General features: G+C 33.1%; 1 protein-coding gene and 1 non-coding gene across 2 annotated transcripts in view; one reads left to right on the top strand and one right to left on the bottom strand.

Moving 5' to 3' along the window:
* Cntn5 (contactin 5) overlaps nt 1–13,542 on the top strand; it is a 1,225,793-nt gene that overhangs the window by 1,010,807 nt on the left and 201,444 nt on the right. The window lies entirely within an intron of this gene.
* On the bottom strand, nt 8,879–9,009 carry LOC125613993. The gene has a single exon (XR_007344637.1). It is a non-coding gene; the product is annotated as a small nucleolar RNA SNORA66 (small nucleolar RNA).

Raw genomic sequence — 13,542 nt, 5'->3', positions numbered from 1 at the left:
AAGACCAAGACTTCATCCAAACCATATGGGTAATAAGGGTTTGTTTGTTTGTTTTCTGTAGTTTTCATGATCGAACCCAGACCTTGCACATGCTAGGCAAGTATCATACCACTGAGCTACATCCCTAGTCCTATAATACATACTAATATTAAAAGTTTATTATCTACTTCGTTCTGGTGCATAAATCTGATGATATACACACTGACAATAGTAAATAAATTCTATTTTAAAACATGAATTATTGGGCTGGGGATGTGGCTCAAGTGGTAGCGCACTCGCCTGGCATACGTGCGGCCCAGGTTCGATCCTCAGCACCACATACAAAGATCTTGTGTCCGCCGAAAATTAAAAAATAAATATGAAAAAATTCTCTCTAAAACAAAAAATGAATTAATGATTCTTACTACTAATTATCATAGATGAAATAAGCATTCCCACATTATCTTAGTTTATTCTAAATTAGTCCAGTGTTAGAGCTGTAGTTTTCTGATACCCACTCAGAGCTGTGGTAGGATACTTGTCACATTTAACTTCTTTGTATGGCATTATGAGACTTAAACACTCACATTGTCATTCCTTAAACCAGGGTAATGAAAATAAGAAAGGATAGAGAGAGGCATGGCTTTTATTTCTTTACATAGAACCAGTCGACCCATTTTGAGATGTATCAAATGGCACAATTAAGTTTAAAGATAAAGAAGAAGTGAAAGTTTCAAATATATGGCTATTACATACTTTTAAGATAAGTATAAAATTATATAATTAAAGGGAGAAAAGATTACCTGACTAAAAACTTAAGAGGACAGCAATGTTCGGAGTGTCTATCTGTCTGTGTCTCTCTCTCTTTTATATATATAAACACACACACACACACACACACACGTGTATATGAGGGCTGGAGTTGTGGCTCAACGGTGGAGCATTCACCTAGCATGTGTGAGGCATTAGGTTTGATCCTCAGCACCACATGAAAATAAAGGTATTGTGTCCACCAAAAAAAAAAAAAATTTTTAAAAGAAAGAAAAAATTAAAATACCATCATCTATACTTCCTTCTCATCAAACATCTTAATAAAAGATAATACTAATAGAGAAAAATATAGAGGACTATATTTTTTTATTTAACTTTGTTTAATCTTTCATTATTAAAATCAAATCTAATCCTCTTTCTAGTGCTATTCAATAGATAATTGCTATGATCAATGCAATAGTCTGCATTTGTGCTGTCCAACACAATAAGCAAACTGAGCACCTGGCAGTGGCAATGCCACTGAAGAACTAAATATTTGGTTGACAATTAATTGATGATTAAGTTGATAAATAAAAGACCAATGTCACTGGTATAGTGCACTATTAACAGCACACTATATCTCCATGTACCTAAGAAGGATCTTATGTCTTTAAGGTCACGAATGAAAGTTTGGAAGTGCTAACACCAAAACTCAACATTCAGAGCCTTAGTGCTAATTAAAATTTATTTAATGGGATGAGGGTCATGGTGAAAGGGGGTCTTGTCACTGCAGGAGTATTACTCAGAAAAGTCATAATATTAAATGCTTTTTTGGTGCTAAAATTATTTTGAGTACAAAATCAGTTTGTGAATTTCACACTTCTTTCCTCCTTTTTAATCCACCTGGGCCGTATTTCTGTCATAATAAATAGTACACTTCTATAGTTCTGTATACAGCTTTCTGCAAATCTGACACCAATATAAATATCTCACATTGCTTCTAATTGATTTGCAAAACATATGTCAGCTTCCCAGGTCTTGTTTCTTTGCAAGTTTAAAAGCTTCCACATATGTACAATTCAGTTGATTTCAATTTGAACCTTTTAGAATATATCTGGAATTGTGTCATCACCACATGAGTGCCAAAGGAGGGGATTTCTGAGACTTACCAGTTATGCAACTACACAACTTTTAAGTATGGTTGTTTGAGGCTACACCTCTACCCTTACATGTCTCTTGGATATGTTGCTCTTGGTCTGTCTAAAAGTGCCATCCATGGAAGTATCAGCCAAGTTCCACCACTAACTGTGTGAATTATGGGTAAGAGTATTTATTTGTCAGTCATGTATCCAAGGTTTTATTTTTTTAGCAATCTAAAACAAAACTACTAAGTTTTGCTCCATTGCATGAGATCAAAAATAGATATTACTGTATTAGTGAAGCATCAAAGTCTGATTGGAAACATAATATACAGATCAAAGATTTTTTTCCTTGAGATTATTTCTGTGAATAAACTCAAGGAAAGATTTTGGCAATTCATAGTCATGGATTCTGAACCTGCAATCTGTAATTGATCTGAAAATTATAACATTTTTGCTGCTATCAGTCCAATTCTATTTACCTGCATTTGTAAGATATATTGAAACATCAATTTTAAAAGATAGTCAAAACAGTTTGTGGGAGAAGGAATTTTAAAATATTTTCATCATTAAGTAACTTGATGTTTTAAAAATTATATCACATTTAAATTTCTTATCTCTTTCATATAATTTTGACTTGATAGATTATCACATCATTAGAAAACGTCAGTGGCCCTCCATTGCTTGTTGTTTAAACTGCATTGTACAGTATGTAAAAAGTTCTTCAAACCTGGGACTTTTTAGCTTCTTCTTATAGTAGTTCCTTCCTTCTGCCTGAATTTTTTTAGTTCTTGAGAAATGCTCTATTCTTTAAAATTTAGAGCACTATCCCTCTTTTTCCCATTTAGCAATTTCCCTCTCACTCTTCTAGAATCAGTTCACATGTCATCTCTTCCATTCATTAAACAAACAATGAGCATTCACTTTGTGCCAGCGACTCTGCTTAGTGCTTATAAATTAATAGATTTACTCATCACAACTGATCTGTGAAGTACATACTGATGCTTATCATGCTTTTACAAAGACAGATAAGGGCTGCCCAGCTTTTTGTCTCACTTTATAAGGACCACTCCACTCCATCCACCATTACTGGACAGCACTGATAGCATTCATTGTGGATATTAGATACTCTGTCTCCCTTACTGGGCAGTACTTATACCATCAATCTCTACCACCAGTCATTTGTCTGGAACCACCTCTTCTCCAGTGGTCAAATCTCAGAGTGGAACCAAGTGAATTTTATAGACTGCTATAGGTTTAGAGTAAGAAATAAAGCTCTAATTATTGTTGCATATCCTGATTGCATCCTAAGGACTCCAGTCTATAAATTCAGGTTAGTTTTAGTTTATTAGCATAATGGCTTTGATTATTGCCATGCTTTTCTGGTAGAGCCAATACATGCTGTATTTTTGTTGTTGTTGTTGTTTCTATCAACTAATAGGGTTGACTGGGGGTGGGGCGTATAGGGGTGGAATCTCAGAAGGATAGAGAGAAGGTCAGTAGACTGGAGGAAGGAGATGGAGGGGAATAGAGGAGGGACAGGAAAGGAGAGGGAATGTGGGATGAATTTGACAAAAATCACACTATGTACATATATAAATATACCACAGTGAATTCTACCTTTTTATGTACTATAAAGTACCAGTTAACAAAACAACAACAGCAAACAAAATACAGTAGAGTGGGAGCAGGGGATGAAGAGGAGCCACTGGGGGTTGAAATGGAGCAAAGTAAATTCCATACGTGTATGATTATGCTGAAATGAACTCAACTGTTATGTATAACTATAATGCACTAATAAAAACAATTTTAAAATAAAAATCATGAATATTCCACTGTTCTAGTGGCAGAAAACATTTATTGAGTGGTGACTATATATGCTGTTCCTAGAATAAAGAATTAAGAAAACTTGAGAGATATTAAGAAATATATTTCAAAGCATGTTGTTTCTTGCATCAATCTGGCAAATCCTAGGTAGAAATGTTCACCACATATTAATGTAGCAAAGAGGTTGTAATTCCAATTATTTTTGCAATAATTGTTCTTATTCCAAAAAGAAGTTGGGTCAGTGAAATAGGATGCTTCTATCTCAGTTTCCCCAAAGTTTTAAAAATTACTTTTTGGAAAAAAAAGACCATAGTCTCAGTTTACATCAACAATATTTTGATGAAAGATAAATATTTTTAAATTATATTGTGATTTTTTAAATCATATAATTTTAGTGGAATTTGAGACATTGTTTTATCCGTTGCTGTATACATGAACTAAAATTTTAAGTGGAAATTTAGACATTATTTTTGGATAATATTATAAAGTATTTTTATTTTTGAAACTCAGAAGCCAAAAAACCTCTGTAAAAGCCAGAAAGGTTTAAATAAAGAAAAATATCTGATTCTATATTCACATATTACCTCAAACCATTCATATGAAAAATTCAGTCAGTGATTGCAAAAGGGATAAAGAAGACAATGTGTCAAATGAATCTGTCTGAAGCCATTTCTGGTTCTGAAATAGAGCAACCTCTGGCTGATCTTCCATTCTTCTGGTACCTTAAGACAATCTCTAAGCCAGTATAACAGTTAAACCTCTTGGCATCTGACCCAAGCTTGAGCTCCAGGCATGAATTGTTCTTATTCCAAAAAGTCACATTTGGAATCCATCCATAGCAGCACACAGAGATAGGAGTATCAGTCCCTCTGAGTGCTAGGTCAGCATAATTCAGCCATATTTCATTCTATGAAGAGCAGTTTTCAAAATAGAGAAAACATATTCTACATTTTACCTTGCCAAGGGCAAAAGCAAAACCAAAAGAAGTCACACTTATATTTATGTTAGACAATTGCAACTTGTAAACACCCATGAAACATGGAAGATGTCCTATATAATTAAAAAATGTTCAACAGTTTTAAACTGGACTTAGAAGATTGCAAGCACAGTATATTCAGATATCACTGATCATTGGCTTGATTATCAGAGGAAATTTTTGAAAAGAAAACTTTGTTATGAACCTTGGTTACCTGAGAAGAGAGAAGAGTGTAAACCCAGCTTGTTTGTTCGATTGTTTTAACTATTTTTAAAAATGACTTCTGAGAACTAAATAGAAAGAAATATAATTACCTATTATAATTGCATTTTTCTTTGTATAATGGGAATATATTTATATTTTTATTCCTAATATATTCTTGACTAATCTCATCTTTAGGCAGGTCTTGTATTATTCATATGTAGATTTTTTCACATTTCTTCTTGCAAGTTTGAATGGCTGATAGGAAGCAAAATACAGGAATTAAACTTACTTTAAAAAGATTGCATTGGCACATAGCAAAGCAAATGAAATACTGGATAACAGCTTCCAAGAAGCTCTTTTGGGATAATAGTGTAAATTGAATTGCCTGCCTTGAAAGCACATCACAGGTGGCAGGTGAAGAAATTCTCAGCTTCTCTGACTTCTTTCCAGCCAGTAAATGTGTCCATCAAAGTCACATGGCCAGCCCTACTTCTTCCACTGAACTTGTAGTGGGTGGCAGGGGAGGAGGGGGATAAAAGAAGCAAGAAATACAGAGATAAGTGCATGCTTGTTTTCTTGGAGAGAAAGACCTGCTATGTTACTTCTGAAAACACAATAGATTTTAAACAAGAATATTGTGTGCCTATTAAAACCACTGATAACCATTGCCCAAAACCAATTTTGGGATAGGATTCCAAAACCTGGGTTCTACTATGTCTCAATATAGTTTGAGCACTGATTTACTTTGTGACCTTGAGTGAATCACTTCTCTGAACTTCTGTTCCTCTCATACAAAATGGTGGCAATAAATAATGCTATTTCCATCTGCCACTACTTTATGATTGTATTAGCTTATTTATGTCAAAAATTACAGGCTCAAGAAACTAAAAATCCCTAAACACTAAACATGTAGTCTCCTGGCCTGATAATATCCATTCCCCCCAAAAAGTATTTCTGAGACAATTACATGAAATAGTTAGTACATCTAAAATGTCTACCACATAGTATATACTCAACCAATATCAATCCCTCTGCCCAATGTCACCTCCAATATCTCATGCTAGTAAAGTCTTGTCTACCATCTGAAAATCTCTTTGTGATGGGCATAGCACATGCAGCTATGATTACTAGGTTTGAGAAATACAAAACTTAAGAATACCTGGAAGTCTAATCCTATTAAAAAAAAAATCAGTACACTAACTTTTGCAGACTTTCTTTTCAAATGGTGTTCTATTTCAACACAAAAGTGCATGTTGCATGCATACTTTATTTAACACAAAATCTGCTAGTTATTCAATAAATGAATATTATTCACCTGAATAAATAAGTGAATGTGTCAACTGAAGGAGGGCTTCAGAGTCAGAAGACAATACATATTGTCTCATTATTAGATGGACTACATAGGAGATCCTGACTTGCTCTGTGAGATTGATGTAAGCTATGTAATTGAATCTTATTGTGAATTCAGTTTGAACTGGGGAAATTTATCTAACTTATTGAATGAAACTCAAGATTTTATTCCTCATCCTTGTAATGGGCAGGATAATAACTCTATTTACAAAGGTTTGTTAAAATTGAAGATGAAATCTAACTCGTCAGAGTCACGGTCTGAGATAAATATGGTAGCTGTCTTTAAAATATGTATTACTTTTACATATATTATGTGCTTTTAAAATAACTACTTTAAATTTACTCATATAATTATATTGCTGAATGGAGGTTTTGGGGAATTGCACACAAGATTTTCTCATTCCCATTGAACTACACTGCTGCTCGTTGTAGGAGAATGAAAGCTGCTGACCTTCTGAATGATTCTGAATGTCTTGTAATCAATACCAAATACGTGAAAGGCCAGTGTAAAGACAGTACTTTTCATTAGATCTTAGTGTCTTCTAAACATAACTGTCTCTTATTTTTTGGACATAGAAATTGAAAAAAAAACATTCATGTAAAACTGAAATGACTTTTTGAGTCAATAATAAATTACTGGTCGCAAACTATTTAATAACAAGGGATTGATTTGAAGCCAGGCAGCATTTTAGACTTATCTATTGTCTTCAGCTGGGCTGAGTTAATGAGGATTTGTAATTACTTTGAATTTTAACTAGTACATCTTTTTCATTTTGGTAACTGATTTTATATTAGTGTCATATTTTATGGTTTACCCAATTACCTGACCATACAAGGTTGACAGAATTCACCATATTCAAAGGCTTTTGAATACAATAAGTTATTTTAATGGTTAGAATGTGTTTCTTTTCTTCAAGAATATCTATCTTGTTATAAAATGTTTCTTGTGTGTAATTATTAAGAATGTATATTTAAAAATTATAAAATAGACATGGAAATAGCTTTTAGTAACTAAAAAGCATTATACACATATTGTTCTGTATATATATATAGTTTCAAATTATATTGTATATCTAGAAAAAATAGAAATTTAAAATGCCAGCCATAGGTATTAAATTTCATAAACTACAAAATATTTCTATATTAACTGTCAGTTTGCAAGCTATTAATAATCTCCTTTTTAAAAGACAGGCTTAAAAAAATGATGTAAGACATTCTTTGCATATTCACCCCCACCGGACAAGAACACTTACTTATGCTACAGAGTGGTCTCCTGTGCAAATAAGAGGCAGAGCACAACCTCTGTAGAGACTATCCTATGCCCTTTTCTGCTTGGCTAGGAACTGTCCAGTAGCATAAACACAGTATTGCTCTGTTCTCAGCTGGAAATGGGTTACACTAGACACATATACAGCTTTCCTATAGCAAAAGAAAATAGATCAGTTTGCCCATGGTTATTCATTTATGTTTCTCCTTGGGGGTCCTTAAAAAGCAAATGATATGCAAACAGCTGCATGATTATTGTTATGCTCTTGTTGCTATTTGGTGATAGCTATTTACATGTAAATTACTATTTGGAAAAGTACAACTTCTCTTCACCAGTAACCAGACAACAAAACACTTCTTACTAAGCTGTCCAAGATTAATTACTCAAAAATACATCCTAAAGGAATTATTCTTTAGAATTCTGCATTTCCTAGAAAGTAATTTTAGGATGAATAGAATATGAGAATAATTCCGCCCTGAGTCTGAAGCAGTATCTATATAGTGATCAACTTTAGAATATGTAAAAGGCATATTCTTGCTGTGAAGATTGATTCTGCAAAATGGAAAGGAAAAGGAAAGCAGGAAGGTAGAGAAAACACTAAAAGACAGATGAGAAGAGACCAAGGATAAAGTTGATTTAGTTCCAAATCTTATCTCTGGGTTAAAGGAGATGAAATCACTCCTGGCCCTGAAAGCATTTATGCCTGAAAATTGTCACTAGAACAATCATCATGAAGATACCTGAATTAGGAAAATAAAAGAGTTCTGCTTATTAATGTTAACACTTGGGTTTTGTTTCCCACTAAATGAATATACGTTTGTTTAAACATGCATTTACATGTTTAAAAGTGGATCATAATTTATATTCAACTTTGTATATTTTCACCTCAATTAATATAACCAGAGCAAAATTGAAAGACAGTGTAAGACCTTGTTTTATTATTTTTTTGTGTTTCATTATACTATGCCATTTTAAGATAGAAATATTTATGCACCCATCTTTGCCCTTTTTTTTCAATACTCACTTGGAATCCTAATTTATTATTTTCTGCAAAACTAAGTAAAGGATAGGAATATATTTTTTCAAATCATAGCTAAATAGGATATGGAATATTAAATTTCAATTGAAAAGATGAAAGATTTTGTAAACAGAAGTTGAATAATCCACTTTCCATTACAGGTACTTATTTATGTTCTTAAGTTCACTTTCCCAAACCCCACCATTGATGAGATTATATTGTCCTATTGCCATGATGCAAAAATAAAAGAAAAAAAATCCTTAATCAAATATTACTTTTCATTTCATTTATAGACCAAAGTGTAAAAGATTAAAAAGCAACTCTAACTTTTAGGTAGTCAATAAAAAAAAATGCAATACGGGTATTTACACTGTACTGGATGGAATGGGCCACCTCACTAGCTTCTGAGGCTAATAAATGTCTGTTACCATGATTAGTTTAGCAAGTTTGGTTCTCCTAGCTTTTACAACATCAGGTAAGGTAGAGATTAAGTTTGCACATGGACTCAAGGGATAGTAGGGGATAGGAAAGGTAGCAGAATACAACAGTCACTAATATGCCATTATGTAAAAATGTGAGTGTGTAACCGATGTGATTCTGCAATTTGTATTTAGGGTAAAAATGGGAGTTCATAACCCAATTGAGTCAAATGTATGAAAGATGATATATCATGAGCTTTGTAATGTTTTGAACAACCAATTTAAAAAAAAAAAAACAAAGTCACTATATCAAACAAAATGTGGTTAAGGATTTTAATTTTAATGTATACACTGATAAATTGCATTCTAGGGAAATTATACAATTTATACCATCATTAAAAGTATAAGAGAATGTCAGTTGCTTCAATTAATTCCACTTAAACTGATCAAAGTGTCAATATTTTTAATAGTGACTTTTTCTTCCTCCTCCAATTCCATTTTTCAGAGGATTTTAATCAATCCAAAGGACCTGAAGCTGGATTAATGTAATCAAGGAAAGCAGGGAATATAAAAATATACATGATTCAAAAGAACAATTACAACATATATATTATAGGCACCATTGTGGCTTTTCAATACTGTAATACATATAATTAAAAGCCATATTTGGTAGAAAAGGAAAAAAGAATTTAAGAACAATTTAGACAATGTAAAAACAAAGATTATTTTCAAATATACTTTATATTTGTAGATTTTATGTAATTCCATAAGGCCAAAAGTGACAAGTCAAGCTTATTTCACATTATTCTTTTTAAATGTGATCAACTCTAAATTAAAAAGTAATTTTAGAATGAATAGAATATGAGAATAACTCCGCCCTGAATCTGAAGCAGTATCTATACAGTGAACAACTTTAGAATATGTAAAACGCATATTCTATAAGGAATAGAACTATAGATATCCCCAAGTTACAATTTAAAAAAGAATACAATGGTATAATGTAAAATAAGCCTATTTTAAACTTACTATAATGTCTTTTAATATTTTCAGCATACATGTAATTTCATAAACATTCATTTAGTATTTTTTCAACAACTATTTTATAGTTTGATTACTTAACATGTATTAGACACTGATTTAAGTGCAGGAGCATAATGGAAAATAAAACAAACAGCTTTTTGTTTTCTTTTCATGGAAGTCCCATTCTAGCAGGAAGAGAAACAAAAATCAATAAAAAATACATATCAAGCCAAATGGAGTAAAGTATTATGAGGAAAAGTAAAGCAGTTACAGGGATGGACAGTGATGGAGAAGACCACATTTGGGTAAAGAGAGGAGGCAACCTGGAGAGGTTGTGTTTGAGAACTGATTTTAGTAAATGAGAGGGGCTCATGGCAGTGTCTGGTGAAGATCCAGAGAGAACAGCTGATGCAAAGGCCTACAGCTGGTTGGAGGGTGTTCAGAGTTTATAAGTTGGGGCTTCAGTGGCAATCTAGGCAGTGAAGGGAGAACCTCAGGAGGTGAGGTCTGAGTGAAGAGGCAGTGGTAGGAAAACTAGTAGGATAAGCTAGAAAATTATGTTTTTCCTGAATGTATTTGGAGTGTAAACTTTATCACACACATATTAAATCATCCTACTGTGCGGAGACTAGATTCTAGGAAACAGGAATGGAAGCAAGCAAGCATTTGAAATATCCTGGGGGCAAATATTAGATGTTTTGAAGATAATGTAGATTTCTTTGCAATTAGTTATATGTGTGACATGAGAGAAATAAAGAGCATTATTCAAAATTCATTCCCAAAGTAATAATGTAAGGACCAAAATATTAACATTAATAGCTGATCAGATGTAAATGTCTACATTTTTTTATTCTGATACTCACCAAATTGGCAGTATAATATATGAAATGGAATATCTACCATACACTCATCCTACATTCCATCCTCTGAGAAAATATGGTATTAGCTTAAAACTGACTACTATAGTCTAAATATGTTCTTCCCCACCACCACTCTCCCCAGTATGGAATGAATTAGGCAGAAATGAATCTTATAACTTTTGCTTTCCTTCCCTTCTTCAATCACTTGCCTACCTTCCTAGTTCTGAGGCATCTGTGTTAAAGGATTGCTGCAGCAGTGCAGGGACAGGCTAAAAACTGAGCAAGAAAAAAAAGAGCAGACAGGAATGCATGCTATAGTACAAAAAATATGGTGTATATGGGCTTTTATAAAGATTCCTTCAATAGTCCATGTTTTACACTGTTTCGTCACTTTTTAAAAAAGTGTTTTTGTTTGCTCCTCTGTTTAATACATTGATCCATTAATGCTCTCCTGCCTGAGCAAGGGTTCAGCTGGCATTTGTGGATAACTTTTATGAGACCTATCCCTTGATGTAACTTTGAGTATAGTTAAAGACTGTGCTCTTATTCTGGGTTGTGTTTTTCCTGAGAATGTACTCATTTTTTTCTCATATTTCAGGAGTCTGTCAAAAACTAACTATCTAGCTTTTAAGTATGAGGAATCATGTAAATAAATCATTCCATCACAATTTCTACCCTTTAAATATGAAATGTTTTTGCCATCAGGTTTTTATATTACTGTTAGATGAAAATCAGCACTTTTCTTTACATCTTTCTATCTATTGAGTCTTAATATTTCATGCAGAGAGAGGAATCAAAATCATAAATAATGCATCTTAACCTCCTAGGTGGAATAAATGTGAATACAGTGAGTTGTTGTGCTAATCAAATGTAAAGAACTTTCGTGTCAACACTTTGATGTTAATGTCAACTCTTTGATGATTAAACTGCTAATAGCTCATTTAGATGTTTAAATTAGTTTTTGTTGCTAATTTAAAAATCCTTCTCAAAGTGTGTTATTTAACCAATGGCCAACCAAATTCCTAAGGCAAATGGCGATATAGCTTTTGTACTCTAACCAAGAAGCAGTGATAGGTACAAATTATACAGTTCAACACACCTTGAGAAGAGAAGAGATACAAGACAGAGGAAAGTATCCAACTTTAAGAGATACATACACCAAGTTAATAACAATGAATGATCAGAATTCAATGAAAAAGGATTTGCTCAGCTGAAATATTATGAGTTTAGAAAAATATTCCTAAACAACAGTGGTCAGTAAAATATGAGCCAATATTTATTGAGCATACACTTGATTTAAGACAGTTTTTAAATTATTAGTTATGATGCCATATGATGTTAGATAAATGTTTGACTATTACCATGTCACAATCAGCTTTATTTGAATCTGCAGCAAAGAACTGAGTTACAAAGGAAATTGTCTTTAGAGCATATCAAGCAGATTTACAAATCAAGTCCTCTTATTTCTCTTTACAATAATAGCCAGAATTTATTTAGTGTTTTTCATGCACCAGGTACTTGTTCTATGTACTTCACACTTCCTGTTTAATTTCTCCAGAAGTCCTCTGAGATCAGTGCTATAATTATTCCCATATAAAAATGTGGAAACTGAGGCAGGGGTGGTTAAAACAGCAAGCAAGAATTTTAGCCCAGAATTCTGACTCAACAGCTCAAACTCTCAAAAAATGGATATTTAAAACTTTTAAGTATAGGATTGACATCCCCTTTCTTCTTACCTATTTATTATTATATTCCCCTTTTAAATATAAATAATAGCCATCTTACATAAGAAAACATAAGGACACAAACTTATAAACAATGTCAAGAAAATTATTATAGAACCTGGAACAAAATTCAGAGAACAGAGACAGGTAAACAGCACATCTGGAGAATATATGAAAGAAAGAAAGATGAGAGGCAAGGGGAGAGGTCACTAGGAAAATTTTTCAATAGGTAACTAAAAATAACCACATCAAAACATAACAAAACTCTTGGCTCTAAGTACTGCGAAGAAAATCAACTAAAGAGTTTCTTAGGGTAGGAATAATAGTCGGTCTTAGTTCCAGACTCTCTTTTCTTATATACCCTCTACAGATGGTTTTTATTACATAAGTTATCATCTATGCATCCATCATCCAAAATTTATATCTCCAACTCCAACATGTACTCCCAGCTTCAGCCATATATCCAGTTTGTATGCTGTACATCTCTACTTGGCTATCTCACTGGAACATCCTCAAACTTCAATTCATAATCTCGGCTCATTCCTAAATCTGTTCTCCCTCCATCTTTGCTTTCTCAATAACAGAAGCACCATATATTCACATGCTTAAATTAATCCAATGACATTAAATTGGAAAAGTTTTCTCTGGGTTACCCTTATAGATCCAGTGTAATCAGAACCAAGAAGCACAGGTATAAAAAAATTCAGGAAGACCCAAGCCAAAGAATGGGGGCTCCTCTAGAAGCATGGAATGGAAAGGGAACTACAATGAATGGCATCATGTCCCATCCTGACTTAGAGAGCTGTTTTACATGCTATCCCTCCCTACTTTTCCATCACCCCTACTTCTACCCACCCTTTAGCCCACTCTGACCCAAATAACAGGTTTCAAACAAAATATCACTGGCACAGAGAAAAATTATCTGAACTTACATAATACTATGTTGAATCCCATCTCTAATCATGCATGTTAATGATGTTCTGTAATGACCCATTGTTAACACTTGCTA

The sequence above is a fragment of the Marmota marmota genome, unplaced genomic scaffold (assembly GCF_001458135.2).
Source record: "Marmota marmota marmota unplaced genomic scaffold, marMar, whole genome shotgun sequence".
In the NCBI taxonomy this organism is placed as follows: Eukaryota; Metazoa; Chordata; class Mammalia; order Rodentia; family Sciuridae; genus Marmota; species Marmota marmota.
Note: the sequence above shows the minus strand (reverse complement) of the source record. Positions and strands in the feature narration are given on the sequence as shown.